General features: G+C 42.3%; 1 long non-coding RNA gene across 2 annotated transcripts; it reads left to right on the plus strand.

Annotated features, from left to right (window-relative positions):
- Positions 1-114: 114 nt before the first annotated feature.
- LOC130357806 (uncharacterized) lies at positions 115-27,967 on the plus strand. Of its 2 annotated transcripts, none has more exons than XR_008889276.1 (4): positions 115-252; positions 24,834-24,979; positions 27,036-27,116; positions 27,196-27,967. It is a non-coding gene; the product is annotated as an uncharacterized LOC130357806 (long non-coding RNA). The 2 variants fall into 2 exon arrangements; XR_008889277.1 differs by lacking the exon at positions 115-252 and adding an exon at positions 11,177-11,285.

The raw sequence follows: 27,967 nt of genomic DNA on the forward strand, positions 1-27,967 counted from the left end.
CTTCCTGTGACACATCAACCACTGTAATTGTCTGGTTGTCAAACTGGAGGTCACATTACCCAGCTACAATACTGAATCAGATGAATTTTCTTTAACCACTTGCTGACCACCTATTGATTTAAAATGTCCAGGTGGTTGACAATTAACAGTGCAAAAATGTTTGAAAACATTGTGGCAGAGTTTTCAGTGGCAAAAAGATTGGACTACTAATTGTAGAGAGCTGGGTGTCGCTGGCAGCTGGGCACTTCAGAGGTAAGAAAAGGATGGTTTGTTACTTTCTCTGCCTTCCTTATGTTGTTACTAGATCTATATGCAATTTTTTTCCAGCTCTCACCATAACACTGTGAATAAACTCCATTGATATTCTAGCAATCAATAATCATTTTTCAACATACTGCAGTTGCATGGCACTTACATTGTTGTTCATATAATAGTACCACATAATAATTAAAGGGTACCTTTCATCAAAAAAACTTTTGATATATTATAGATTAATGTATCCAGAATAACTTTCCAATAGCATGTTATTAAAAGATATACTTCTTTCTATTTCATTTTCCACTTTGAAAAAATGACCACTAGGGGTCTCCCTACCAGTCCTGGCCACAAGTCCTTTTTATAGATTTCAGGCTGATGCTGGAGTCCTAAATCTCAGACTGCAGCCGGGACACAGACAAGCTGCCAGGGAGCAGTACTGAGCTTGTCTGTGTCCCAGCTTCAGTCTGAGATTTAGGGCTCCAGCATCAGCCTGAAATCTATAAAAAGGACTTGTGGCCAGGACTGGTAGGGAGACCCCTAGTGGTCATTTTTTCAAAGTGGAAAATGGAATAGAAAAAAAGCATATTTTTAGCATTTTGGAAAGTTTTACATTTTGGAAAGTTAGTCTGCATCCATTAATCTATAATATATCAAAAGTTTTTTTTTGATGAAAGGTAGTTTTTAATGTCAACATATCAGCAATGGCTACTATGGATGTGCGAATCGATTCTGATGAATCCGAATTCGTTTCGAATTTCAGGAAAAATTCAATTTATAACGAATGCAAATATCGCCGCAATTTGATCGTGTGAATCGCTTCATTAAACTCCATTTAGTGCGGTCCAGGCTCCAAGGCATCTAAAGTAGCAGATCCACCTGTGAGGACATGGGGCAAGGAATCCTGGGAAGGCAGAACAAGGGTAGGCAGGATGACCCTGAATCACATGCAGCATGCAGCATATCAGCAGCCAGCCACCCCTGTGATATCACAGCCCTATATAATAGGCAGCCATCTTGTGGCCAGTCACATCAGCGTTCTATTACAGAGAGAGAGAGAGAGGGATAGACAGCAGTGTGTGTTGTACAGAAAAGCATTTTTACAGCAGCGATTCACCTCCCAGTCACATCAGCGTTCTATTGCAGAGAGAGAGAGAGAGAGAGAGAGAGAGAGAGAGGGACAGAGAGCAGCGTGTGTTGCATAGAAAAGCTTTTTTACAGTTCCCCACATTAGGTGCAGTATAGTTCCCCCACATTAGGTGCAGTATAGTTCCCCACATTAGGTGCAGTCACTGAGGACAAGCAGGGCTCTGTACACCGAGGACAAGCAGGGCTCTGTACACTGAGGACAAGCGGGGCTCTGTACACTGAGAACAAGTGGGGCTCTGTACACTGAGGACAAGCGGGGCTCTGTACACTGAGGACAAGCAGGGCTTGGTACACTGAGGACAAGCAGGGCTCTGTACACTGAGGACAAGCAGGGCTCTGTACACTGAGAACAAGCGGGGCTCTGTACACTGAGGACAAGCAGTGCTCTGTACACTGAGGACAAGCGGGGCTCTGTACCTGAGCACAAGCAGGGCTCTGTACACTGAGGACAATAGGGGCTCTGTACACTGAGGACAAGTGGGGCTATGTACACTGAGGACAAGCGGGGCTCTGTACACTGAGGACAAGCGGGGCTCTGTACACTGAGGACAAGCAGGGCTCGGTACACTGAGGACAAGCAGGGCTCTGTACACTGAGGACAAGCAGGGCTCTGTACACTGAGAACAAGCGGGGCTCTGTACACTGAGGACAAGCAGTGCTCTGTACACTGAGGACAAGCGGGGCTCTGTACCTGAGCACAAGCAGGGCTCTGTACACTGAGGACAATAGGGGCTCTGTACACTGAGGACAAGTGGGGCTATGTACACTGAGGACAAGCGGGGCTCTGTACACTGAGGACAAGCAGGGCTCGGTACACTGAGGACAAGCAGGGCTCTGTACACTGAGGACAAGCAGGGCTCTGTACACTGAGGACAAGCGGGGCTCTGTACACTGAGGACAAGCAGGGCTCTGTACACTGAGGACAAGCAGGGCTCTTTACACCGAGGACAAGCAGGGCCCTGTACACCGAGGACAAGCGGGGCTCTGTACACTGAGGACAATAGGGGCTCTGTACACTGAGGACAAGCGGGGCTCTGTACACTGAGGACAATAGGGGCTCTGTACACTGAGGACAAGCAGGGCTCTGTACACTGAGGACAAGCGGGGCTCTGTACACTGAGGACAATAGGGGCTCTGTACACTGAGGACAAGCAGGGCTCTGTACACTGAGGACAAGCGGGGCTCTGTACACTGAGGACAAGCAGGGCTCTGTACACTGAGAACTAGCGGGGCTCTGTACACTGAGGACAAGCAGGGCTCTGTACACTGAGGACAAGCAGGGCTCTGTACCTAAGGACAAGCAGGGCTCTGTACGAGAGAGAGAGCAGCCAGGGTGGCGGGCGCACTGATCGGTGGCACATTGAACTCCAGTGTGTCATCCCAGTAGTAAGGAGATTAAATGAGGAAGGGGTTTGTTACAATGTGTCAGCCCAGTAGTAAGGTGGGGCAAATAAAAGGGCGGAGCTCAAAGTGCCTCAAAGTGCCTCTCCCAGGCAACCGACCACCCAGGGCCGTAAGTAAGAAGCAGGGCCGGCCTGGGACAGTGCAGGGCCAGCCCTCTTTTTCTGCTAAGATATTTATCGTCGGCGCCAGGCGGCCTATGCGGGCCGCTTGTGCAGCCCGCTCAGGGCTGGTGCAAGGATTTTTGCCGCCCTAGGCGAAAGTGAATTTTGCCGCCCCCTTGACCCCGCCCACTGGCTCCGCCCATTCATTCGCCCCACCTTACTACTGGGCTGACACACTGTAACAAACCCCTTCCTCATTTAATCTCCTTACTACTGGGATGACACACTGTAACAAACCCACTCCTCATGTAATCTCCTTACTACTGGGGTTACACACTGTAACAAACATCCTCCTAATGTAATCTCCTTACTACTGGGGTGACACACTGTAACAAACCACCTCCTCATGTAATCTCCTTACTACTGGGGTGACACACTTTAACAAACCTCCTCCTCATGTAATCTCCTTACTACTGGGGTGACACACTGTAACAAACCTCCTCCTCATCAAATCTCCTTACTACTGGAGTGACACACTGTAACAAACCTCCTCATGTAATCTCCTTAGAACTGGGGTGACACACTGTAACAAACCTCCTCCTCATATAATCTCCTTACTACTGGAGTGACACACTGTAACAAACCTCCTCCTCATGTACACAAGTATAGCATACAGTATCACACATTATAGCATTAGATAAAGGGACTCAACAACCGGCATCTGTGTATCTATAGGGGGATTAGATACACAGCTCCACAGACAATATCACACATAGAGAGATTAGATAAGTGTTTCCCAGCCAGGGTGCCCCCAGCTGTTGCAAAACTACAACTCCCAGCATGCCCAGACAGCCAAAGGCCGCAACATCTGGAGGCACCCTGGTTGGCAAAAACTAATATAGAGGTATATACCAGCTGTATACAGATCTGTATACCATATAAGTGATTACAGTTACATTTTGGGACTCACAATTACATCTCTTCTGATCAGCATCGTCCTCTTTCCTTTTCTTCTCCATCCGACTCAGACCGCCACGGCGCCTTCTTTCAGCCAAAACTTCATCTCTTCAGCATCTGCAGGGCAAACATGTTAGACCCTGCATTTTTCCAGCGCTCTCTATTGCTGATCCCCCTCCTGCCCCCCTGTGCGATTTCATTAACTCCCCCCCCTCCTCTCCCTTACATGAGGAGGTTTGTTACAGTGTGTCACCCCAGTAGTAAGGTGATTACATGAGTGGGTTTGTTACAGTGTGTCACCCCAGTAGTAAGGTGATTACATGAGGAGTGGGTTTGTTACAGTGTGTAACCCCAGTAGTAAGGAGATTACATGAGTAGGGGGTTTGTTGCAGTGTGTCATCCCAGTAGTAAGGTGATCACATGAGGAGGGGGTTTGTTACAGTGTGTCACCCCAGAAGTATGGAGATTACATGAGGAGTGGGTTTGTTACAGTGTGTCACCCCAGTAGTAAGGAAATTACATGAGGAGGGGGTCTGTTACAGTGTGTCACCCCAGTAGTAAGGAGATTACATGAGGAGTGGGTTTGTTACAGTGTGTAACCCCACTAGTAAGGAGATTACATGAGGAGGAGGTTTGTTGCAGTGTGTAACCCCACTAGTAAGGAGATTACATGAGGAGGGGGTTTGTTACAGTGTGTCACCCCAGTAGTAAGGAAATTACATGTGGAGGGGGTCTGTTACAGTGTGTCACCCCAGTAGTAAGGAGATTACATGAGGAGGAGGTTTGTTACAGTGTGTCACCCCACTAGTAAGGAGATTACATGAGGAGGCAGGGGAGGTGGGGGTTTAATGAAATTAACAACCCTCAATCCCCCTTCTCCTCCTCCCCCCCTGTACAATTTCATTAACAGACTCTCCCTCCTCCCCACCTCTGTACGATTTAATTGACCCCCCACCCCCTCCTCCCCACCCCTGTACGATTTAATTAACCCCTCCACCCCACCCCTGTACGATTTAATTAACCTCCCACCCCACTACCCCACCCCACGACGACTTAATTAACTCCCCACTCCACTAATCCCCCTCCCCCGCTGCCGTCTCACCTGCTCAGATCAGTCAGGGCAGCGGGCAGGCAGGAGGCAGCGTGTCTCCTCACCATCGTGTCTCACAGCAGGGCACGCGCTCCGGTGATGACGAGTGATGTCCCCCTGCGCAGCGTCAGGGGCGTCACTCATCCTCCAGTGCCGGCCCGCCGCAGGCCAATTAGAATGGTGAGCGCGGCAGTAGGGTGATGCGGTGGGGGTGGGGGGATTGGATGGGCGGTTTCTTAGCCCTGCTCTGCCCCTGTATTAACATGTGGGACGGGCAGGGCATGTTTTGAGCTGGAGCATGCGGCTTTTCGCTTGCCGTGCTCCTCAAACATGGGACGGGGATATTATATGGGCTTTGCTGTGGGGTTGCGGCTACAGGCAGAGCGGCGCCCTATAGGCAAAACCGGCCCTGAGCCCGCTGGACCTATTTTCAATTTAATCCGGCCCCAAAGCAGCCCCAGGCCAAGCGGCCCACCGGGATAATTCCCGGTATCCCGGTAGGCCAGCCTGTCGGTGGGTTCCTCAGACACAACCCTCAGTTGGCATGTGCCCCGGAAGCAGTCCCTGTCCTCTCATTGCTTCTGTCCTATGCTGTTCCCTCCCCCTCAGAAAAATCTTTTGCTGTGGGATCAGCTCCACTATTTAGTGAAGACGATACTGCCCAGCCAAGAAGTGGAGGAGACATCCGCTGCTTCCTCCACTATGCGGGCAAGTTGTGATGAGGAGAGTGGCATGGGAAGTGGTGTTGAGAGCATTCAGGCTCCTGAAGCAGACACTATTGAGGAACCTGAGGAGGACATCTGTGATGTGCAGACACAACACGATGATGATGAATCCGATCGCACTTGGGAGCCGGGTGCAGAAGGGGCTTCATCATCATCATCAGGAGAAGAGGGTTGCAGGTTGCTCGTGAGGCAGCAGCTGAGTCAGCAAGGTGGTAGCATGGTTGACAGTCAGCATGGTGGCAGAAATGGAAAGTCTGGGGTAGACCACCGGCTTCTCGGCAAGTAACCCTTGCCAAGAAAGGAATTCATAGGGTGAGAGTAGGGCCTTACAGGGGAATTTTTACCCCCACCTGCTACAATGAACAATATGATGTTCCCTTCCACCTTTTCAGGAAAGTGTTACTAGTCTTAAAAAGGGCGGCCCCACAAAGGGACCTCTCCCTATTTCCACATAAAATCCCTGGGAAATGGCAGTGTTTGCATGTGGAAATAGGGAGAGGTTCCTGAGTGGGGCTGCCCTTTTAAATGTGAGTAAAACTTGCCAAGAAGGGAATTAACAATGCAAGAGTAGGGCCTAACAGGGGAAGTTTTTACCCCCACTAGTTACAATTAACCATACATTGTTCCCTTTAACCTTTGAAAGGTCTTTGCATCACATTAACCCCTTAAGGACCAAGGACGTACTGGTACGTCCTTGGTCCTGCTCCCATGATATAACGCGGGGTTACACGGTAACCCCGCATCATATCACGGCAGGCCCGGCGTCATAGTGAAGCCGGGACCCGCCGCTAATAGCGCGCAGCGCTCAGAGATGAGCCGCGCGGCTAAAAGCGAAAGTGAAAGCTGCCGGTTCACTCAGTGGGCTGTTCGGGATAGCCGCGGCAAAATCGCGGCATCCCGAACAGCTTACAGGACAGCGGTAGGGCCCCTACCTGCCTCCTCGCTGTCCGATCGCCGAATGACTGCTCAGTGCCTGAGATCCAGGCATGAGCAGTCATGAGGCAGAATCATCGATCACTGGTTTCCTATGAGAAACCAGTAATCAATGATAAAGATCAGTGTGTGCAGTGTTATAGGTCCCTATGGGAGCTATAACACTGCAAAAAAAAGTGAAAAAAAAAGTGAATACAGATCATTTAACCCCTCCCCTATTAAAAGTTTGAATCACCCCCCTTTTCCCATAAAAAAACAAAAACAAAGTGTAAATAAAAAAAAAAAATAAACATATATGGTATCACCGCGTGCGGAAATGTCCGAGTTATAAAAATATATCATTAATTAAACCGCTTGGTCAATGGCGTGCGCGCAAAAAAATTCAAAAAAGTTCAAAATAGTGCATTTTTGGTCACTTTTTATTTCATTTAAAAATGAATAAAAAGACCAATAAGTCCTATCAATGCAAAAATGGTACCGTTAAAAACTTCAGATCACGGCGCAAAAAATTAGCCCTCATACCGCCCCATAGACAGAAAATAAAAAAAGTTATAGGGGTCAGAAGATGACAATTTTAAACGTATTAATTTTCCTGCATGTAGTTATGATTTTTTCCAGAAGTAGGACAAAATCAAACCTATATAAGTAGGGTATCATTTTAATCATATGGACCTACAGAATAAAGATAAGGTGTAATTTTTACCGAAAAATGTACTACGTAGAAACGGAAGCCCCCAAAATATACAAAACAGCGTTTTTTTTTCAATTTTGTTGCACAATGATTTTTTTTTTCCGTTTCACCGTAGATTTTTGGGCAAAATGACTGATGTTATTCCAAAGTAGAATTGGTGGTGCAAAAAATAAGCAATCATATGGATTTTTAGGTGCAAAATTGAAAGAGTTATGATTTTTTAAAGGCAAGGAGCAAAAAGCGAAAATGCAAAAACGGAAAAAACCCCGGTCCTTAAGGGGTTAATACTTGTTGGTGTATGTGGCACATGGTGTTTTTTTGCACACGTTTCCTTATGTTTGATTTAAAAAAAATTTTGGGTACACATATTTTATCCTAAGAATATTATTCAAAGTTAAGTTTTATATAATGCATATCCTCAATACTTACTTGTGCACACTAACACTTTTAGAAAAGAGACAGTTTTCTTCTGCCTACCTGCCTCAGCTACTATTCTAATCCTGCCACCCGCCTGATGCCACACATCTGATGCCAAGTTCTCCTTTTTTCACCCACCTTAATCACCGGGTACTGGTATTGCCACCAACAGCCCCACTATGTCCCTGGGTCCCTTTCAGGACTCCTGATGCTGCTGATGTCACCTCCATGCTGTTTCATACTGCCACCATATGTCCTTCTCATGCTGATGACAGCTCCAGGCTGTCCCATTTTGCCACCATATGTTCTCCTCATGCTGCTGCCACCTCCAGGCTGTCTCATTCTGCCACTGTATGGTCTCCACATGCTGCCGCCAACTCCAGTCTGTGTCATTCAGCCACTATAAGGTCTGCTCTTGCTGCTGCCAACTCCAGGCTGTCATTCAGCCACTATATTTCTCCTCATGCTGCCGCCAACTCCAGGCTGTGTCATTCAGCCACTATATGGCCTCTTCATGCTGCCGCCAACTCCAGGCTGTGTCATCCAGCCACTATATGTTCTAGTCATGCTTCCACCAACTCCAGGCTGTGTCATTCAGCCACTATATGGTCTCCTCATGCTGCTGCCAACTCCAAGCTTTGTCATTTAGCCACTATATGGTCTCCTCATGCTGCCGCCAACTCCAGGCTTTGTCATTCAGCCACTATATGGTCTCCTCATGCTGCTGCCAACTCCAAGCTGTGTCATTCAGCCACTATATGGTCTCTTCATGCTGCCGCCAACTCCAGGCTGTGTCATTCAGCCACTATAATGTCTTCTCATGCTGCCACCAACTCCAGGCTGTGTCATTCAGCCACTATATTCTCCTCATGCTGCCATCAACTCCAGGCTGTGTCATTCAGCCACTAAATGGTCTGCTCTTGCTGCCGCCACCTATAGGCTGTGTAATTCAGACACTATATGGTCTCCTCATGCTGCCGCCAACTCCAGGCTGTATCATTCAGCCACAACATGGTCTGCTTTTGCTGCCGCCACCTCCACGCTGTGTCATTCAGCCACTATATGGTGTCCTTATACTGTGGCCACCTCCACGCTGTGTCATTCAGCCACTATATGGTCTCCTCATAATGATGCCACCTCCAGGCTCATGCGTTCTAACCCCTTCCTCAGTGGCTGCCACTGGAAGGGGTTAGAATGCATGTGTCCAAACCCCGAAATGTGTTTCCTGCTTTTATAGAGCACTAACAATATATAGCTGCTAAAGACTGTCATACAGCTTTAGATCCACGCGCCTGACTGCTATTTTCATGGGACTGCCATTCCTGCTAATAATTAGGAACTAGGATTTACTGGAGCCAATTCACATTGCATACTGCAATTCTGCTATCTTTAAATGCTCTGATCATACCTCAATGCTCCCATCAGCATTTTGATTACTCCAGCTGTGGACCATACAGCAGATCCGTGACGTCAGATGCCAACTCCGCTGAGACTTGCTGCATGTGCTCTGTACCGAGTTCAAGACCAGAGAGACCAGATGTGGTCCGCACTGAGGCTCGACTTGGGCCAGCTACATTCAGTGCAGGGAGCCACTACAACTATAGCAGAACTGACGACCGGGACTTTCAAACTACGAGCGCTGTTACTGTATGTGCCACTAATGCAGATCTGCACAAGGTGGTGAGCGATTTATCTTTGGCATGTCTGTGATCACATTCCTTTTGTGTTAGATCGTTCCAGGCTAAATCTTACTAAGGACTGGTTATCCAATCTACATTGGAACTAATCAATTTACAATTCCTCAGTATCTCTTTTTACCAAAGTATCCATTTACCACATTTTAAGATCTACATTGTTGCAGGACCTCATGTTTAGGCCACTTTATTTTTATTTTTACTTTACAGGATATATTTTCTGTTGATTGTTATATTGGGTATTTGAAGGTTTATATGCAACCTATTATTTATGTGTTATTTTTTATGTGTTATTAAATACTATATATTTTCACCAAATATCCATTGTACGTCCATTTTTGATTGAGGAATTTGAGGACTGGGATTCAAACACTCTCATACACACATTCACATATGCACACACACACACTCACATACGCACACACACTCACATACACACACACACACAATTCAAACACTCTCATACACACAATCACATACACACACACAGACAGATACACATATTACTTCAATCACTCTTTAGTTCTAATCTTGGCTTATTCAGCACATGATCAAAGCTCCTACTCTGACTGTGAGAATAAGACTGAGGACAGAGGCTCAGATATATAAAGGGCTGAGACAGCTGTCACTAGTGATGTAAACACACATATAAACTCAGAGCTCCTGCAATCTCCCAGCTTATGAAGAGAGGGAATGATGTCACCAGCCTTATTGACCACTGCTTCTAGAACACAAAGGTGGCCTGTAACCTAGAAAATGAGCTGTTAACAAAGAAATGTGAAACAAACCCATATCTTGCATAAATGTGTATATTGACATGTACTACAAGGTTATATAGGGTCTTGGACATGTAAAACTTTTCTTGAAAAGACAGTTTAAGTTTTATGAATATTATGAGCTATTGAACCTTTTCTACGATGCTTCGTAATATCCAACTGTTACTAGTGATTTTGAAAAGTTCAGTCTTAACTGATAGTCTCTTTTTACGCTAGAGAGAGAGAGCAGTCTGCATGTGAAAAATCTTCTCTCCAGGTGCTAATAGACTCAGAATGACGAGTCAATCATCTCTGACAGCATGAAACTAAAACTGATAAGGTGCATTTTGGATTTTATAAACAGAGTAAGAACGTGCAGATGTTCATCCTTATGTCTCAGAAGTTAATTGTCAACTGAATACATTCAAAGAAATACTTAAAGGGGTATTACGGGCAAAAACATCTTATCCCCTATCGAAAGGATAGGGGATAAGATGTCTGATCGCGGAAGGCCCGCCACTGGGACCCCGCGGTGTCCCTGCAGCAGCCCGCAGTCTATGCGTAGCTGCGTCTACAGTTTTGGAAACCGCCGGGCTTCCAAGACGGGGACGTGATGTCACACCACGCCCCCTCCATTCATGTCTATGAGAGGGGGCGTTGCGACCATTACGCCCCCTCCCATAGAAATGAATAGAGGGGGCGTGGCATGACATCACGTCCCCATCTCGGAAGCCCGACGGCTTCCAAAACTGCTGATGCAGCTACGCATAGAATGCGGGCTGCTGCAGGGAGATCACGGGGGTCCCAGCCGCGGGCCCCCCGCGATCAGACATCTTATCCCCTATCCTTTCAATAGGGGATAAGATGTTATTGCCCAGAATACCCCTTTAAATTACTATTCTGACTCAACTTATCCCCTATTCACGGAAGGATAGGCTCAGCGGTCCTGGTGACAAGGCTCAATATGTCCCACTGCCTATAACCATCTGAGGCAAGACATCATTGTGGCCAGCGATTAGCTGACAAGTGTGACAAGTCGACCACAAGAAGCAGAAGGTGGATTACTGGGTAGGACTGGGTCAGGATATGGGAGGCACCAGGAAAGCGGCAGGAGGTAATTCATGTTTTTCTTTTTTAAATGCTGCCGTTCTGAGAAAGTTAAAAAAAAAATTGTATTCTGGGGTTCCACCATTACTTACTCTGGCTTGAAGTGTCTATTTCTTATTGTAGGTTCACATGGATCACTTTTAGGCTAAACTGACCACAATATATACAAATGTGTATCCAGAGGACAGGTATAATCTCTTCTACTATAGTTTAGAAAGCTAAACCCTAACTGGCTGCTATGGACAAAGAGGCATACATTAGCCTAACAGATCGACCAAAAGCACAATGTAATAATGGCTTATAGTAAACTGGAGCTGGAAAAAGTCTTATATCTTAAAAAAAATTCTCTTATGGACAATATTATGTATGGACATATAAAAAGACTGCCATAAGCAATTATTACAAACAAGCAACCTACAAAGAAAAATTATGTTGCAGTCGACTCCAAACGTGATGAAAGTTGATAATGATTGAGAATAACATGGTCTGGATAATGATTCAGGGCTCAAACCAGATAATTTTTTATTTAGGTGGATATTTTTAGTTTTAGCTTTAGTGTTGTTAGGTTTCTGGATGAGCATTTTGGATCTCTGCTCTAGGACTATGCTCTGTATGTCTACTTGAGATAATAGCACTGATACACCAGGTGACAGAGTGATTTGTATTTTGAAAAATCTATGAAAAATACACTTGTCTCATTTCTTTTTTCTGACAATACTCCATGTTCTTTCATAGCAAGTCTTATACATGAGCCCCAAAGAATTTTATTGCACAGCCGTGACTCTGTGAACTGCTGACAGCTATAAATGAGCAAATCTTTGAGACTCCTTTCCTCTACTGATTCTCCAAAATGCTAATTACTCTGATTGATTACAAATCCACAACCTGGTAAATTATTTTACCATCTCTATGGACAACTACTAATGATACAGACTCCTGAAGTAGATATTCCAGCGAAGGCAGAGAGTGAAGAATATAATAAAGTTTGAATATTCTATCGAAATTGCTAAATCATACATTGTTTTGTGTTTGACTACAGAAAATTATTACAAAGCAGTAGGGAAGGCAAGAAATAAACTTGCATATGCATATCATTCAAATACTTTGAAAAATAATTCTTAAATATACAGTGCTTAATACATATGTTAAAAGGAAAAGTGAGGGATAGGTTTATAATTTATGTCACTGCGCACGCCGTCCCGTCATCCAATAGGAGCGGCGTGCGTAGTGACGTGATTGCGGCGACATGAGAGCGACGATCCCGGGGAAGCGGAGACATTCGAAGCGTCGGGGACACCACAGGGACTCGGCGACTGCGATGGAGGGTGACATCCAGGGCAGCAGTAACGAGCGGTGACGGGTCTGGAGCGGCATGGACAGGTGAGTACAACTTCCTATACTTTACATTGCAGGGATCCCTCAACATATGATGGTTTCAACAAACGATGCTTCATTTGGAACGGATTACCATCGTATGTTGAGGGACCACTGTAATTGCATATTCCTATGTGTCTTATTTCCCTTGAACCACTGGGTTTTCCTGTGACTCCTATTTAACATGTAGACCTAGCAATAAAGCAGTTCATATATACTGGGCTATCATTCCTCAGCACAGATGGATCTAAAAGACTATAATTATAGGAACTGTTTGGTGGCAAAATTTACTAATATCTAATTTTAGACAGTTTTGGCAAGAAAATCCACAGCTAAATTCCTCATTAATGCTGTAGGTCTAAATGCTGGTGATTGACTGCTTTAGCTTACTATTCTCTGCTGGGGTGCCGGGTCTATAAGGCCTGTATCTGCTTAGCTGATTAGTTTAATCTTGCTTTGAGCATTTTCTCATGATTGCAGTTCACTCCCTCAACAGTGTTCAATTGTTATTGTCTGCTTTAGTTTATCTGATTCCTGACCATTCTTTAGCCTGCTGGTTTGATACCTCTTTGCTCTTCCTGTTATTGATCCTTGCTAGTCTGACCTGATTTTGTGTTTGTCTCTGATTCTGCCTTATTGTCCTGTTTGATTTGCTTTTGCTTTTTCTCTATTGTTTATTTGATTTTGTTCCTTGACCATTTAACTTTGTTTTGTGTGTTTTGACTGTGTTACACCGTGTACTTAGTTAAGTACAGAAATCATCGTCCAGGGACAATGACAGACAGAATCACTGCACTACAGGCTCATGGGTTCAATTTTCCTTTGTCAGGTTGGTGTAAGAAATGAAGAAATTCTCAGTCACAGTCCACAGAACCACTGCGGCATTTGTTTAAAGTGGCATTTTCTTTCTTTTTTGCATGTGGCACACTGAGGGGAACAAGGGGTTTGCACACAGTTGGGCAAGGAAAAATTCAAGTGCTAGTGCAAGTGGCATACAAATATAGGTAGGAAAAATTGCCCATTTTTTTTTTATCTGAGGAAAGACATTAGGGGATAATTGCTATTGTACATTTAACCCCTTAACGACACAGGTTGTAAATGTACGTCCTGGTGAGGTGGTACTTAATGCACCAGGACGTACATTTACGGAGCGATGCTCGGGTTATGCGCGGCAGGTCCCAGGTGCTGAAAGCAGCCAGGCACTCGCCGGTAATAGCAGACATCCACGATCATGCGGAAGTCCGCGATTAACCCCTAATGCCGTGATCAATACTGATCACGGTATCTGCAGAAGTGCTGCACTTAATGTGGACTATTGGATCGCCCGCAGCGCTGTGGCGGCGATCCGATCATCTGTAATGGCGGATGGAGGTCCCCTCACCTGCCTCTGTCTGTCTCCCGTCATCTTCTGCTCTGTAAAAAAAAAGTGAAAAATCCCCTCCCACAATAAAAATGTCAATTGTCCGTTTTTCCCAATTTTACCCCCAAAAAGTGTAAAAAAAATGTTTTTTAATAAACATATTTGGTATTGCCGCGTGCATAAATATCTGAAATATTAAATATAATGTTAATGATCTCATATGGTGAACGGCGTGAATGTAGAAAAAAAAAAGGTCTAAATTGCAGCTTTTTTATAACATTTTATAAAAAAAAAATTATAAAGAATGTATTAAAAGTTTTATACTGTATATGCAAATGTGGTATAAAAAAATACAGATCACAGCGCAAAAAATTAGCCCTCATTCCGCAGCTTATACGGAAAAATTAAAAAGTTATTGGTCAGCAAAATTGAGAGGTTTTAAATGCACTAATTTGGTTAAAAAGTTTTTCTTTTTTTTTAAAGTATGTAATCATGGGTATCATTTTAATCATATTGACCCACAGAATAAAGAAAACATGTTTATTTTACCGTAAAGTGTACAGCATGAAAACAAAACCTTCCAAAATTAGCAAAATTGCAGTTTTCTTATCAATTTCCCCAAACAAATAGTATTCTTTTGGTTGCACCATACATTTTATGGTAAAATGAGTGATGTCATTACAAAGGACAACTGGTTGCGCAAAAAACAAGCCCTCATACTAGTCTGTGGATGACAATATAAAAGAGTTATGATTTTTAGAAGGAAAAAATGAAAACTTAAAAATAAAAGTCCTTAAAGCCCAAATGGGCTGAGTCCTTAACCCCTTAACGACAAAGGACGTCTATTTACGTCCTCCGCCAGCTCCCGTGATATGACGCAGGGTCATGCGGTGTCCCCGCGTCATATCAGGTCGGTCCCAGCGGCTATCAACGGCCGAGACCCGCGGCTAATACAAGACATTGCTGATCCCGGTGATGCCCTGTATTAACCCTTCAGACGCGGCGATCAAAGCTGACCGCCACGTCTGAAGTGAAAGTGAAAGTAACCCGGCTGCTCAGTCAGGCTGTTCGGGACCGCCGCGGTGAAATCGCGGCGTCCGAAGAGCTTACAGGACACCGGGAGGGCCCTTACCTGCCTTCTCGGTGTCCGAATGATGAATGACTGCTCCTTGCCTGAGATCCAGGCAGGAGCAGTCAAGCGCCGATAACACTGATCACAGGCATGTTAATACACGCCAGTGATCAGCATAGGAGATCAGTGTGTGCAGTGTTATAGGTCCCTATGGGAGCTATAACACTGCAAAAAAAAAGTGTAAAAAAAGTGTTAATAAAGGTCATTTAACCCCTTCCCTAATAAAAGTTTGAATCACCCCCCTTTTCCCATAAAAAAATAAAACAGTGTAAATAAAAATAAACATATGTGGTATCGCCGCGTGCGTAAATGTCCGAACTATAAAAATATATCATTAATTAAACCATACGGTCAATGGCGTACATGTAAAAAAATTCCAAAGTCCAAAAAAGCTTATTTTGGTCACTTTTTATATCATTAAAAATGAATAAAAAGTGATCAAAAAGTCAGATCAAAACAAAAATGGTACCGATACAAACTTAAGATCATGGTGCAAAAAATTAGTCCTCATACCGCCCTGTACGTGGAAAAATAAAAAGTTATAGGGGTCAGAAGAGGACATTTTTAAACGTATATATTTTCCTATACGATAAAATTAAACTTATATAAGTAGGGTATCATTTTAGCCATATGGACCTACAGAATAATGATAAGGTGTCATTTTTACCGAAATATGCACTGCGTAGAAACGGAAGCCCCCAAAAAGTACAAAATGGTGCTTTTTCTTCGATTTTGTCGCACAATTATTTTTTTTTCCGTTTCGCCGTGAATTTTTGGGTAAAATAACTAATTTCACTGCAAAGCAAAACATAAGCCATAATATGGAATTTTAGGTGGAAAATTGAAAGGGTTATGATTTTTAAAAGGTAAGGAGGAAAAAACTAAAGTGCAAAAACTGAAAAACCCTCCGTCCTTAAAGGGGTATTCCGGGCAAAATGAAGGGAAAATATCCCCATAGGAGCTGCACAGCTCCTGGGACGTGAGTCATAAGAAAACAGTTAGACAGAAAACAGCAACTCAACTTCAGAAGCTAATAACTATTGGAAGGATTAAGATTTTTTAATAGAAGTAATTTACAAATCTGTTTAACTTTCCGGAGCCAGTTGATATATATAAAAAGTTTTGGCCTGGAATACCCCAGGGGGTTAAAGTGGAACTCCCCTGGAATTTTTTTTTAAATCAACTGGTGCCAGAAAGATAAACAGATTTGTAAATTACTTCTATTAAAACATCTTAATGCTTCCAGTACTTATCAGCTGCTGCTATGATTCACATCTTTTCTTTATGAATTTCCTTTCTGTCTGACCACAGTGCTCTCTGCTGACACCTCTGTCCATTTTAGGAACTGTCTAGGGTGGGAGAGATTTTCTATGGGATTTAATTCTAAAAAATGGACAGAGGTGTCATCAGAGAGCACTCTGGTCAGGCAGAGAGGAAATTAAAAAAGAGAAGAACTTCCTGTGGATCATAACAGCAGCTGATAATTAAAAGCAAACTGAAAAAGCACAGTACTGAGGAAAGCATCATTTTATTCAGTACCCTAAAAAGCGTCTAGAAGTGAATTACTGCAACATTACTGCATCTATACTTGGGATCCTATTCTACATGACTACAAAGATTGACACCGATCCCTAATCCAGCCGCTTGGTCCCATCTTTCTTCCATACCTATCCACTTCCACCAGCCTTTCCATGTCTACCAGCCTTTTCCACGAGACGCCAAGAGGCTGCATTATCCTCTGAGCTGTATTCTCCATCCCTGTGAACAGCGGCTTTCCATCCGGTCTGTGGAAGGCAGACCAGCCTCGGGAGTGCATGCCAGCGCCTATTACAGCGTACCAAGTTCTCTGTCAGCTGTATTTTCCATCTCCATGAGCAGCGGCTTTACACCCGGTCTGTGGCAGGCAGACCAGCTGCAGGAGCGCACACTAGCACCTATTACAGTGCACCAAGCCTCCCCACAAGGGCCCTGTGTAAGGAGGTTTTTTTAATATAATTTTCATATAATTTTTTTTTGGTGTTATATGTTTGAATAAATCTATTCTGCTATCATCATTAATTTGAAGCATGGTTCCTCATTTTTGTAAAAATTCATCATGTATCAGTTTACCTGATATTAGTCTCGAGGTGATGGTTTCCATAATCTTTTTTTTTTTTTTTATAGTTTACAAATCTGTTTAACTTTCTGGCACCAGTTGATTTAAAAAATAAAAAGTTTTCCACAGGAGTACCCCTTTAAGTTTTCTCATTTACCTTCAGGGCAAACATTATTCAGTGCCTCTAAAGGAGAATATAAAAAAATGTGTAATTTTCCATTTATTTTACCTGTTGTTTGTAATATTTTTGTCCTAGCATTTCCTTTTAATAAATAATTGTGCCATTTCTTGACACAATGTATTCAGTGCACATGAGCTTACAGTAAGTGTTCCATTAGCTGGTGAAAGTATTAACACTTCACTTAGATTCAATATTTGAATTGTGAAGGAAAAGAGGGTCACTCTGATTCACTTTTCCTTGTGAGACTTGTTATTAGACATTGCTATGAATTATAAATGACTGCTGATGAATTATAAATCAAACACATTTTGTAAGTGCTGCTATTTGTTCCTTACCTTCAAGTTGTGTTATTTCTTAGGTGCATAAAGTGTTGGAGAATTTAAGGACAAATGTCTTGAACTGCCTTCAACAACCATCTAGCCGCAAAGTAAAATAATCACACAGGTTTACATAATAGTCACTTTTACAGTAAAAGAATACTTCTGAAACCTAAATATTTACCATGAATGTGCATTCATTTCAGATGGTTCTGAGTTTGTTAAGAGGACATGAATAAATCCCTATTTTTAAGGGATACATTCACTTTTGAGCAACATTTTACAGTTATTAATACACAAAGTAAAACATAAACATAATTAATTCACTGAATCATCCATGCATTTGGAGACCCTTTTACTGTTTTACATTTTATGCAATGGTCTTTGCTAAAAAAAAAAAAAAATATATATATATATATATATATATATATATATATATATATATATATGAAAAAAATGTAGTTTTCCCCATCCTTCTGCACTCAATACACAATAATGACAAAGGCAGCGATTACAGCCTACTTGGATATTTTTGTGAATTTCTGCCATTTCTCTCAGCAAATTTGCTAAAGCTCTGTCAGGTTGGATTGGGACTGGTGGTGGACAGTCATTTTCAGAGATGTTCGATACTGTTCTAGTCAAGGTTGTGGCTGGGCCACTCAAGGATATTCACAGAGTTGTAGCTAAGCCACTGCAGTGTAGTCTTGGCTGTGTGCTTAAAGTGTACCTGTCCTCAACAAAACCTTTTTATATAATGTAGATTATACCACTATATGTATATTTGTAATCTACATTGGTTAAAAAATGTGTATATTTTTCACTCTGCAGCTATTGCATGTGTGTCTCTATGAGGAGTCCAAATACAGGAAGTGCGGGTGGACAAGCGGGGCTCTGTGCAGTAAGAAAAAGCAGGACAGTGTCCACTGAGGCTCTACAACATGTTTCTGGCTCATACATCAGAATGATTGACAAGCCAGGAGTCTGCATGGATACCTGCTTGTCCACCCTCACTTCCTGTTTTTGGACACACGGACAATAGCTGCAGGGACAGCATTTTTTCACCCAAAAATATGCACAATTTTTAATCAATGTATATTACAAATATATATACAATGGTATTATCTACAATATATAAAAAGTTTTTGCTGACGACAGTTATACTTTAATTGTCTTGTTGGGAGGTGAACCTTCAGACTAGTCTGAGGTCCAGAGCACTCTGGATCAGGTTTTCATTAAGAACATCTCTGTTCTTTGCTCCATTCACATTTCCTTCAACCCTAACCAGTCTCCCTGCCCCAGCCACTGGAAAATGCCCCCATAGCATGATGCTGCCATCACCATGCTTCACTGTAGGGACAGTATTGTGCAGATGTTTAGCAGTGCCTGGTTTTTACCACATATGATGCCTATGATTGAGACCAAAACATTGGGCCCTAGTTTCATCAGACCAGAGTATTTAGGTGCTTTTTTGCAAACCAGAGTCATTTAGGTGCTTTTTTGCAAACTCAAGGTGGGATTTCATATGTATTTTACTGAGGAGAGGCTTCTTTCTGGTTACTTCTTTATCCCATGTGCAGATGGGATAAACTGGCCATTATGGAGGTTTATCCCATCTGCAACACCAAGGCACTTCTCCCCAAATAACTTAGTATCGTGGGACAGGCAGCTCCAGGAAGAACCCTGGAACCCAAGAACATGCTGGTAGTAGTTTAAGTAAATTCAGCAAGTGAAAGTGCTGTAGTATTTTTTGTCACATGGGCAAAAGAACAGAAGTAAAATGCAAAATGCTAACGAACCACTGAGCATGGTCTATGATTAACAAACAGGTAAAATAGCCACCTCACCTTACCCCTTTACTGACCCAGGATGTGCATGTACACACTGCACGTGCTCCAGGGTTTTAAAGCCTGCTCAGGAGTTTAGCTTGCTTTATACATGGTGAGAACTGGCTGCTATCAACAGCAGGGGCTCAGCACTAATGTGGAGTCATAAATGATCACACCAATGTCCGGCATGAACCCTTTTGGATGACGCAATCAATGTCGATCGTGACATTTAAAATCTAAAAATCAGGTAAGATGGTGGCTGAAGTCTCTCTGAGCCTCTGTGCTTGCATGGTGTGCCTTAGACAGACTGTACAAGCAGAGAGACGGTAACAGCAATCAATGCTACGGTATGGCGAGCGTAAAAATACAATTGTGATAGCCTGGGGGTGTAGGATATGGGGAGTGCAGCTGTGCGGTAACTAAAGGGTGCTTGTTAACCCTTGCTATTCGTGACGCCAGGGTGAGGGCTCCTCGATAAAGCTTTTCCTACCGCCACCCTTCCCAAGAGCGATAGGGAGGTAGATAAGAAGAATAGATTGTCCACAACCGGAGAGTTTTCTAAAACAGCATTAACGTTTACTGAAGGTTTTCTGCAAGCTTCAATATTACAACAGTCTCTGGGTATACAGCTTTTCCTTGATGATTGACAAAGGTTGGGACTTTAGCATTAAGAGCCTTTAGTACTATGCGTTGCTCCACTGAATTTAGGGGTTAGTTGCGGTCCAGTAGTCACGCTAGCATTAACGGGGATTTAGATTTAAACTCACGGTTTTGGTTCCACTGAGGCCGGCAGGTGTTTGAGGCCTAGCATGTCTTTGAAAGTTGCGCAGCACCATCCTGTTAGTCCGGAATCCACGAGAGCAGCAACCCAAAAGAGCGATAATTGGACGCAGCTCCCTTATATGGTCTGGGGCTGGACTAATGCTTATTGGTCCATACTGATGTCCATCACCATTACAGAGATTTGTGGATAACACGTGACCCAAGGACCTCCTAAGGTCCGGCAACATACCATATAGGTTATGAGCATGGTCACATGACCGAAGGTCCTGCGACGCTGAACAAGGTAAGTACTATACATTACTTATAGAACATATATAATTATTAAATATATACATTTATTATTACTAAAGATAAACTTTAGGAGAGGCGACTAGGGGCTGTCCCACCTGAGGAACCCAACCTGAACATAGTTACTCTGACTTTGGGGACCTCTACACTAGGTACTGTATGCAATACTGTACCGGGACACCACACAATGTTCTGCTTACAAGAGCTGGTTATGCTCAGAGCGCAACATTTAAACAGGCATGTAGAGATACAATGTTGAGTCGGCAGCCACGCATCTGCCTTGGCCAAGGTTCTTCTCTCACAAAGGCTAGTTTATTAGAACAGTAATTGTACAATATTGGCACATGCTATTTCAGGTCTGGTTCGGACTTCTACAGAGTTTCCTTTAAATCTAAAGTGAATTTTCTATGCAATGCGTTTTCCAGATAAAACTGTGTTTCCCAACCAGGGTGCCTCCAGTTGTGCAAAACTACTACTCCCAGCATGCCCGGACAGCCAGAGGCTGTCCGGGCATTCTGGAAATTGTAGTTTTGCAACAGCTGGGGGCACCCTGGTTTGAATGTTGTTGACATATTAATGGGTTAGAGAAAAATAAAGCTGTACTCTGAATCCCTCAACTTTAGATATATTACATGTGGTATACCTGCAGCAAATGTCGCACTAGGTGTTTATGATGCCAGGCATTTTAGGGTTAAGAGCAGAATGCCTACTCTGGGAATAAGTTCTAGAATTGAACTGTTTTGTTACTGACATTAATGTTAATGGACTCTATAATTCTCTGTAACGCGCATACTGGCTTCCCTCACATCCTCCCCACAGAAAAAGCCATAATGTGATCAGCGCTGATGCATTGCTGAGGAGGCTCCGTCTGTTTTATGACTACCAGCCCTGAAGCTTTCTCATGTGAGGTACAGCTCCTCGCCTGGGAACTGATGGGCTTCAATGTCAATAGAGCAGAGAGAAGGCTAAGAAGTCGGTCGAGTGCACAATAACCCAAGATCACATGAGCAAAGTGAAGACGAATGAAGAAGGAAGCATGGGAGAGCAGCACTAGGCCAAAATCAGGATAACTAATGGTTATCGAACTATAAAGAGCTCCATGGGTCAAAGCTTGCCCTATATACCTAGAGGCGGCAATCTGGTGTATATTCTTTCAATAGAATAACATATGTCTCCACTATTCTAAGTACTGTTATGTTTGTTCCTGGAAACTAAGAAACGAAAAAATGTTGACACAGATTTTGTTTATATGCAATATGTGACACCTCCTCTACCATATGTATACAGTATACAACATGATGCAGTCTGTGCATGGAAAGAGGAAGTTTAGTTTTCTAGTAATAAAATTTATTAGAGGCTGGAAATATGTATTAAATGGGAAAAACACTGGGGATGACTGAAATGGAAAATGACTTAGGAGTTTTTGTTAATAGTAAAATTAACTGTAGCAACCATTGTCAGGCATCTGCTGCCAAGGCAAATAAAATCATGGGGTGCATCAATAGGGGCATAGATGCCCACGACAAGGAAATAATTCTACCGCTGTACAAATCACTAGTCAGACCACACATAGAATACTGTGTACAGTACTGGGCACCAGTGTACAAGAAAGATATAGTGGAGCTGGAGAGGGTTCAAAGACGGGCAACCAGGGTAATACGGGGAATGGGAGGACCGCAGTACCCAGAAAGATTATCAGAATTAGGCTAGGTTTCCACACAGGTTTTTTTTTTCTGGTGTTTTTGGATATCTGTCACTGCAGTTTTTGAGCCAAAGCCAGACATGTATTCAAAAGGAATAGGACATATAAAAGGAAGGACTTAGACTTCTCCTTCCTGTTGGATCCACTTCTGGCTTTGGCTCAAAAGCTGCAGTGGCAGTTTTCCAAAAAACGCCAGAAAAAAAACTTTTGTGGAAACCTGGCCTCAGGGTTATTTAGCTTAGAACAAAGTCTGCTTAAGGGAAGCCTAATAACTGTGTATAAATATATCTGGGGGCAGTACAAAGATCTATCCCATGACCTATTTATAACAAGAACTGTATCTATAATAAGGGAAACACGATCTACGTCTGGAGGAAAGAAGGTTTTTACAGCAGCACAGATGGGGGTTCTTAACTGTAAGAGCAGTGAGACTGTGGAACTCGCTGCCAGATGAGGTGGTCATGGTGAACTCAATTAAAGAGTTTAAAAGGGGACTGGATGCATTTCTGGAGATCACATTTCTGGAGATAACATTACAGGTGATGGATACTGGAGTTATAGGGCCATGATAGAGGAATATTTGGAGTCAGGAAGGAATTTTTCCTCCGTTTGGGGCAATTGATATCAGTCTCATATGGTTTTTTGCCTTCTTCTGGATAAACATAGTAAGGGCACAACTGGCATATAGCTTGAACTTAATGGACTAATAAGTGTTTTTGTTACGTTATAAACTATGTAACTATGTAAGACACAGAACACGTCAAAAAAAGTTAGGACCAATAGGCATAGTAATAGCAAAAGCATATATGATAACATTGAGTATGTGATACTACAGCCAATCACTGGCTTATATAGACAGGGGTGTATCTTACCAAATCATGTCCAGTCATCTGAATTTACCAATCAGGGTTTAGAAACATCTCAAAGATGATAAAAATGTTTCTTTTTCCTTTTTAATTAATTAGCAAAAATTTTGAAAATTCTATTTTTATTTTTTCATTTTGAGGAACTGAATACAAATTAATGGGAGATTTTTAACTGGATTTTTATTTAATTTTAGCACAAGGCCGCCACATAAGAAAATATGAAAATAGTTGCAGATTCTGAGGACTTTCCGAACGCATTGCATGCACAAGTATAATTTTTTTAAATAATCCCACAAAACCTCATCACAAATGACTTGAATGTAAATGGCTCGCATTGTACTTAGCTGTTCAGTTCTCACATGGCCTTTTCCCAGATCTAGTGTTATGTGTTAAAACATTACTATTAACCAAAATCAATGTCATTGTTACAAATAATATTTCTCAAATAATACACTGCTGTGTAAAATCTGTGCTAGCTTTTCTGCCAAAGCAATATGGGTAAAACAATAAACTATGCTGCAAGATGTCATATGTTTCAGCTGTGATGAGTGATTCAATAGCCGTATACAAAGAATTGCATAGTTTACTAAATAAAAGCTTTGTTGTGACCTTGTCCTTCTGATCCATCTCTTTATTGTCAGTGACTGAACCATCCTTTATTCTGTCATTGAAGGTTGAAAAGCTATAGAAATATTCGCCAATAAAATCAATGGAATGATGGGTGAATTCTTAATGATTATAGTACTAGTGCGTAATAATATACCGTAACCAGTGAGCAGTCCAGTGCAAGTCTGATGAATGCAAATACCTAATTGATTGCTGAGAGTTTTTATATATTTATTTATTTGTTTATGCATTCAATTTTGGTTTGGTAACACACAAGCATAAAAGAATAGAATATTTTACCGCACTTAAAAATGCTGGTAGAATCACAAAGATTATGAGGGTGGAAACAATGGTCATGAGCAATTGTAAATTCACGCCCAAGAGCCACAGCTATTACACTAATGTAGGATAGCCTTTTTAAACCCACAATGTAAGCATATGATGATACATACAGTACCTCTGATAATCCACACTCTGTGGAGCCTTCACAGATATGACCTTATTCTTTTTTGACCTACAGTTTAGCATTTTCCAGTTATTCAGTAAGGGTACATTCAGAGGAGCGGATCCACAGTGTATTTTATGCTACGGATCCGCCACTGAAGGACCGCTACAAGGTGCCTTTAGATGTGCCTGCTTGGGAGCGGCAATATGCCGCTACAAGTAGACACACTGCCATGTGCAAGTCGCCATGCGCATGTGCAGTATACTTGCACATCACAGCTGCTCTTGGACTAGCTCATGGAGCAGGGTGAGTGGCCGCGATGTGTGCAAGTAGACCGCGCATATCTAAAGGCACTCTTTATCAGTCCTTCAGCGGCGGATCCGCAGTGTAAAATACACTGTGGATCCGCTCCTCTGAACGTACCCTAAGAATAAAAGCCTTGTAGTGGTCCTTCAGCAGCCGATCCGCAGTGTAAAATACGCTGTGCATCCGATCCTCTGAACGTACCCTAAGAATATTATTTAAGCACATTGGGAAACTGTACATGTATGTAGTAACTGAAGGAAGATTTATGCTTCAGTAGAAAGACAAGAGGATGACCTTTGTTCAAGATTCTGCAACAGGGGGTACAGTAATCAATTTTTGAAACATGCCTACAACAAAGCTAGGAAGATACCACGTCAACAACTTTTACAGCCTTCACAGGACTTTGCCACACATGATAAGGTACGATTTATAACTCTTACTGTAACCGGTTAAAATCATGTTTGAACAAATATTGGCCATTACTCAACACTGACCCAATTCTGAAACATTATGTACCTCCACAACCATCTATTACTGCAAGAAGAGCTAAGAATTTGGGGGAGCTAAGAATTTGGGCGAATACCTTCCTCATAATGCGGCCAAAAATTATTTTGGGTCAAGTGGACCAAAGAATGGATGCATACCTTGTGGACAATGTGTGGCGTGCCTGTATATACAGAGGACAACAAGTTTTGTGGACTCAAAAGGGCTGAAAACAAATGAGATCAGACACCATATTTCTTGCTCTACCCGTTATGTAGTCTATTATGCTACATGCCCTTGCCCGAAAATTTATGTAGGACTTACTACACGTGCATTAATAATTCGGGTATGTGAACACGTACGGGACATAAATCTGGCTAAGACTACACATACAATGGGGGATTTTAAATCGATTCCACGCCATTTTAAATCACAACATGATTGCGACTCATTCTTGCTTAAAATCAAGCAACAAATCCCCCAAGGATTCCAGGGCAAAGGTGCAGGCAACAACTTTTAGGGGTTCTCCCCCAAAGGGGTTAGACCTAAAACTAGAAATCCTCACTATTAAAACTACAATGTTTTATTAGGTCACTTAAAAGATAAATGAATGAAAAAAGTGAATGTTTGGTGCTCGTTTTAAAAACACGACCTATGCTCGGTAATTGAATATGTGCATCCAATAGTTTATCTAGCATCCGCCCTTATTCTATAGCTATTAGCTGTGGACTAGCACTTGTTAATACATAGGCATCATGGACGCTATTTAAAATTTAATGCTAGCCATCCGGCCCCATCCGCCCTTTCTGTGTCCCTGTTTGACTTTCTGGGATTCTGGCCTAGCTGTAAAGACTTTAACAACTGTCTAAGGTCAGTAACACTACCGTTAACCCTTACCTGGTCTTGAACTATTATTGCCCTGCCTAACCTTGGGACAGCGGTTCTACCGTTCGGGTGGTTACTGGTAAAACCACTCTGGCGTCACGAACATTAGGGGTTAACACCTTGCCCCTGGGCTATACCATCTGCCCCATCCACCTACACCCTTCACACCCAGTGGTCACACCACAACTTTGGTATCACCACATCATAAAACCCCTTTCATACAATTTTTAAAGGCTGAAAAAACCCTTTATCTGAACAAACAAGCTTAAGAGACAAAAAAAAAATAAAATGTTCTAGCACACATTAGGATAGTCTTTTTATATGGTACTGTTAACAACCCTCTTTTGTGTTTCTGTGTTGCTAGAATGATATGTTCTTTTTTACACATATAAACATAAAATTGTCACTTATAATGTTGAAAGTACCTCCGTAAATATAGGATTTTGTATGAATGCATTTCTATTCAAAGTAATTGCAAAACTGCGCCCTGTGAGAGTAAAAACTTTAGGTTAGATTGTACTTTGTGGACTCTCTTAGTGCTAGTAATTCTTTTCAGTCTTTTCCAGTAATGGACACTGTTACAGAATCTAAATGTTGCATGAGATTAGAATCATAATACGTGAAACTAGATTACAGAATAATAGGCACTCGCAAACATAAGTAAAAACATTTGCATCAGTGCAGACAGACCAATAGACAAACATATTACTGAGAGACTGGCAGTAGACATGATAAATGAGTTACGAGAAGACAGGAAGAGAGCTAAGAAACTTTTCCAGTGAGAACATGCATGGACCTGGAAGTATTGCTTATATAGACGTATATATGTCTATCACAGTGTATCAAAAACTTTTCACTTCCCATTTTATACAGTGTATAAGGCACATATGTCATATAAGTGTACAATATAATAAATATGCAGTAGAAATGAGTTTGTGCAATGTATAAGAATAAATCAAGATGTGGTGGATAAGCAGTGGATCTTCCATGAGGAAAAGTGAATCATATTGCTTTATTTATTTTCCAGAATTTTATTTTTTAAGTTAAAAAAAGGAATTTATTTGGTTGCCATGGGAAACTTCACTGCGCTCACTTTTCTTCTGCACAGGTTTTAACTGCCCTTACTATTTACGTACGCAGAGATTGACGGGGAGTCCATTGGCTGGGAAAGGGAGACTACCCTCTGTTGGTAAGAAAGATCCCACTTTCTCCTTTATTTAGTCTTGCTCTTTATGATAATTATTTCTAAATTTTTTTTCATCTAATAGACCACTTTTGCCTCAGCATGACTATGAGACGAGAGCGAGAAAAAAATGAATACATTGAATAGAACAAGTTCTGAAGAAGCAACTGCACAGTGGAAATTGATAAACTAGCTCTCAGGCTCTATAGATTTTCTATTTTCTTTCCTAGTGTAATATAATAAACTGATAAATAAGTGTCTGTAAGATGAGGGAGGAGGACAACACAGTTATTTATTTGTATTGCTGGGAATGCTTCCATTAAAGCATAAAAGGCATATGCGGCATCTATTGCTTTAGTACGCTCAGACTGATATAAAGAATCTCCACACTAAACTGCAGATGGAACTGAAAGTAGGGAAAAACCTTAAAAGAATCCTTGATTCATAGTACACTGGGCATAGTCATTTTCTTATTTTATCCTTATTGTATTCTCTGCCTGCAAAATTTTCCTTGAGGTTTTTTTTTTTTCTTGCGCAGAACTCTATTATTCATTGACACTATCTTTCTTCATTTAACATCTCAATAAATGTGTCTGGCAATCCAATTGTATCTTGCACAGGAAAACAGGAAATTAAATATTACTAAAGCTATGTTTGTGCATGGAAAGGGTAGAAGAGGTTGTCTGGAAACAAATACAATGGATGTTAACCAGTGAGACCCTATGTGGTATCTAGAAAGTTTTAGCAATACTGAAAATAAGCTGAAAGAAATGACTCACAAAATATTAGGTGATAAAACTAGAAATTTGAACTGCAATTGCTTATTACAAATGACCTTTTCTTGGTTGGCTTTTCCT

This window comes from Hyla sarda, chromosome 2 (genome assembly GCF_029499605.1).
Source record: "Hyla sarda isolate aHylSar1 chromosome 2, aHylSar1.hap1, whole genome shotgun sequence".
Classification (NCBI taxonomy): domain Eukaryota; kingdom Metazoa; phylum Chordata; class Amphibia; order Anura; family Hylidae; genus Hyla; species Hyla sarda.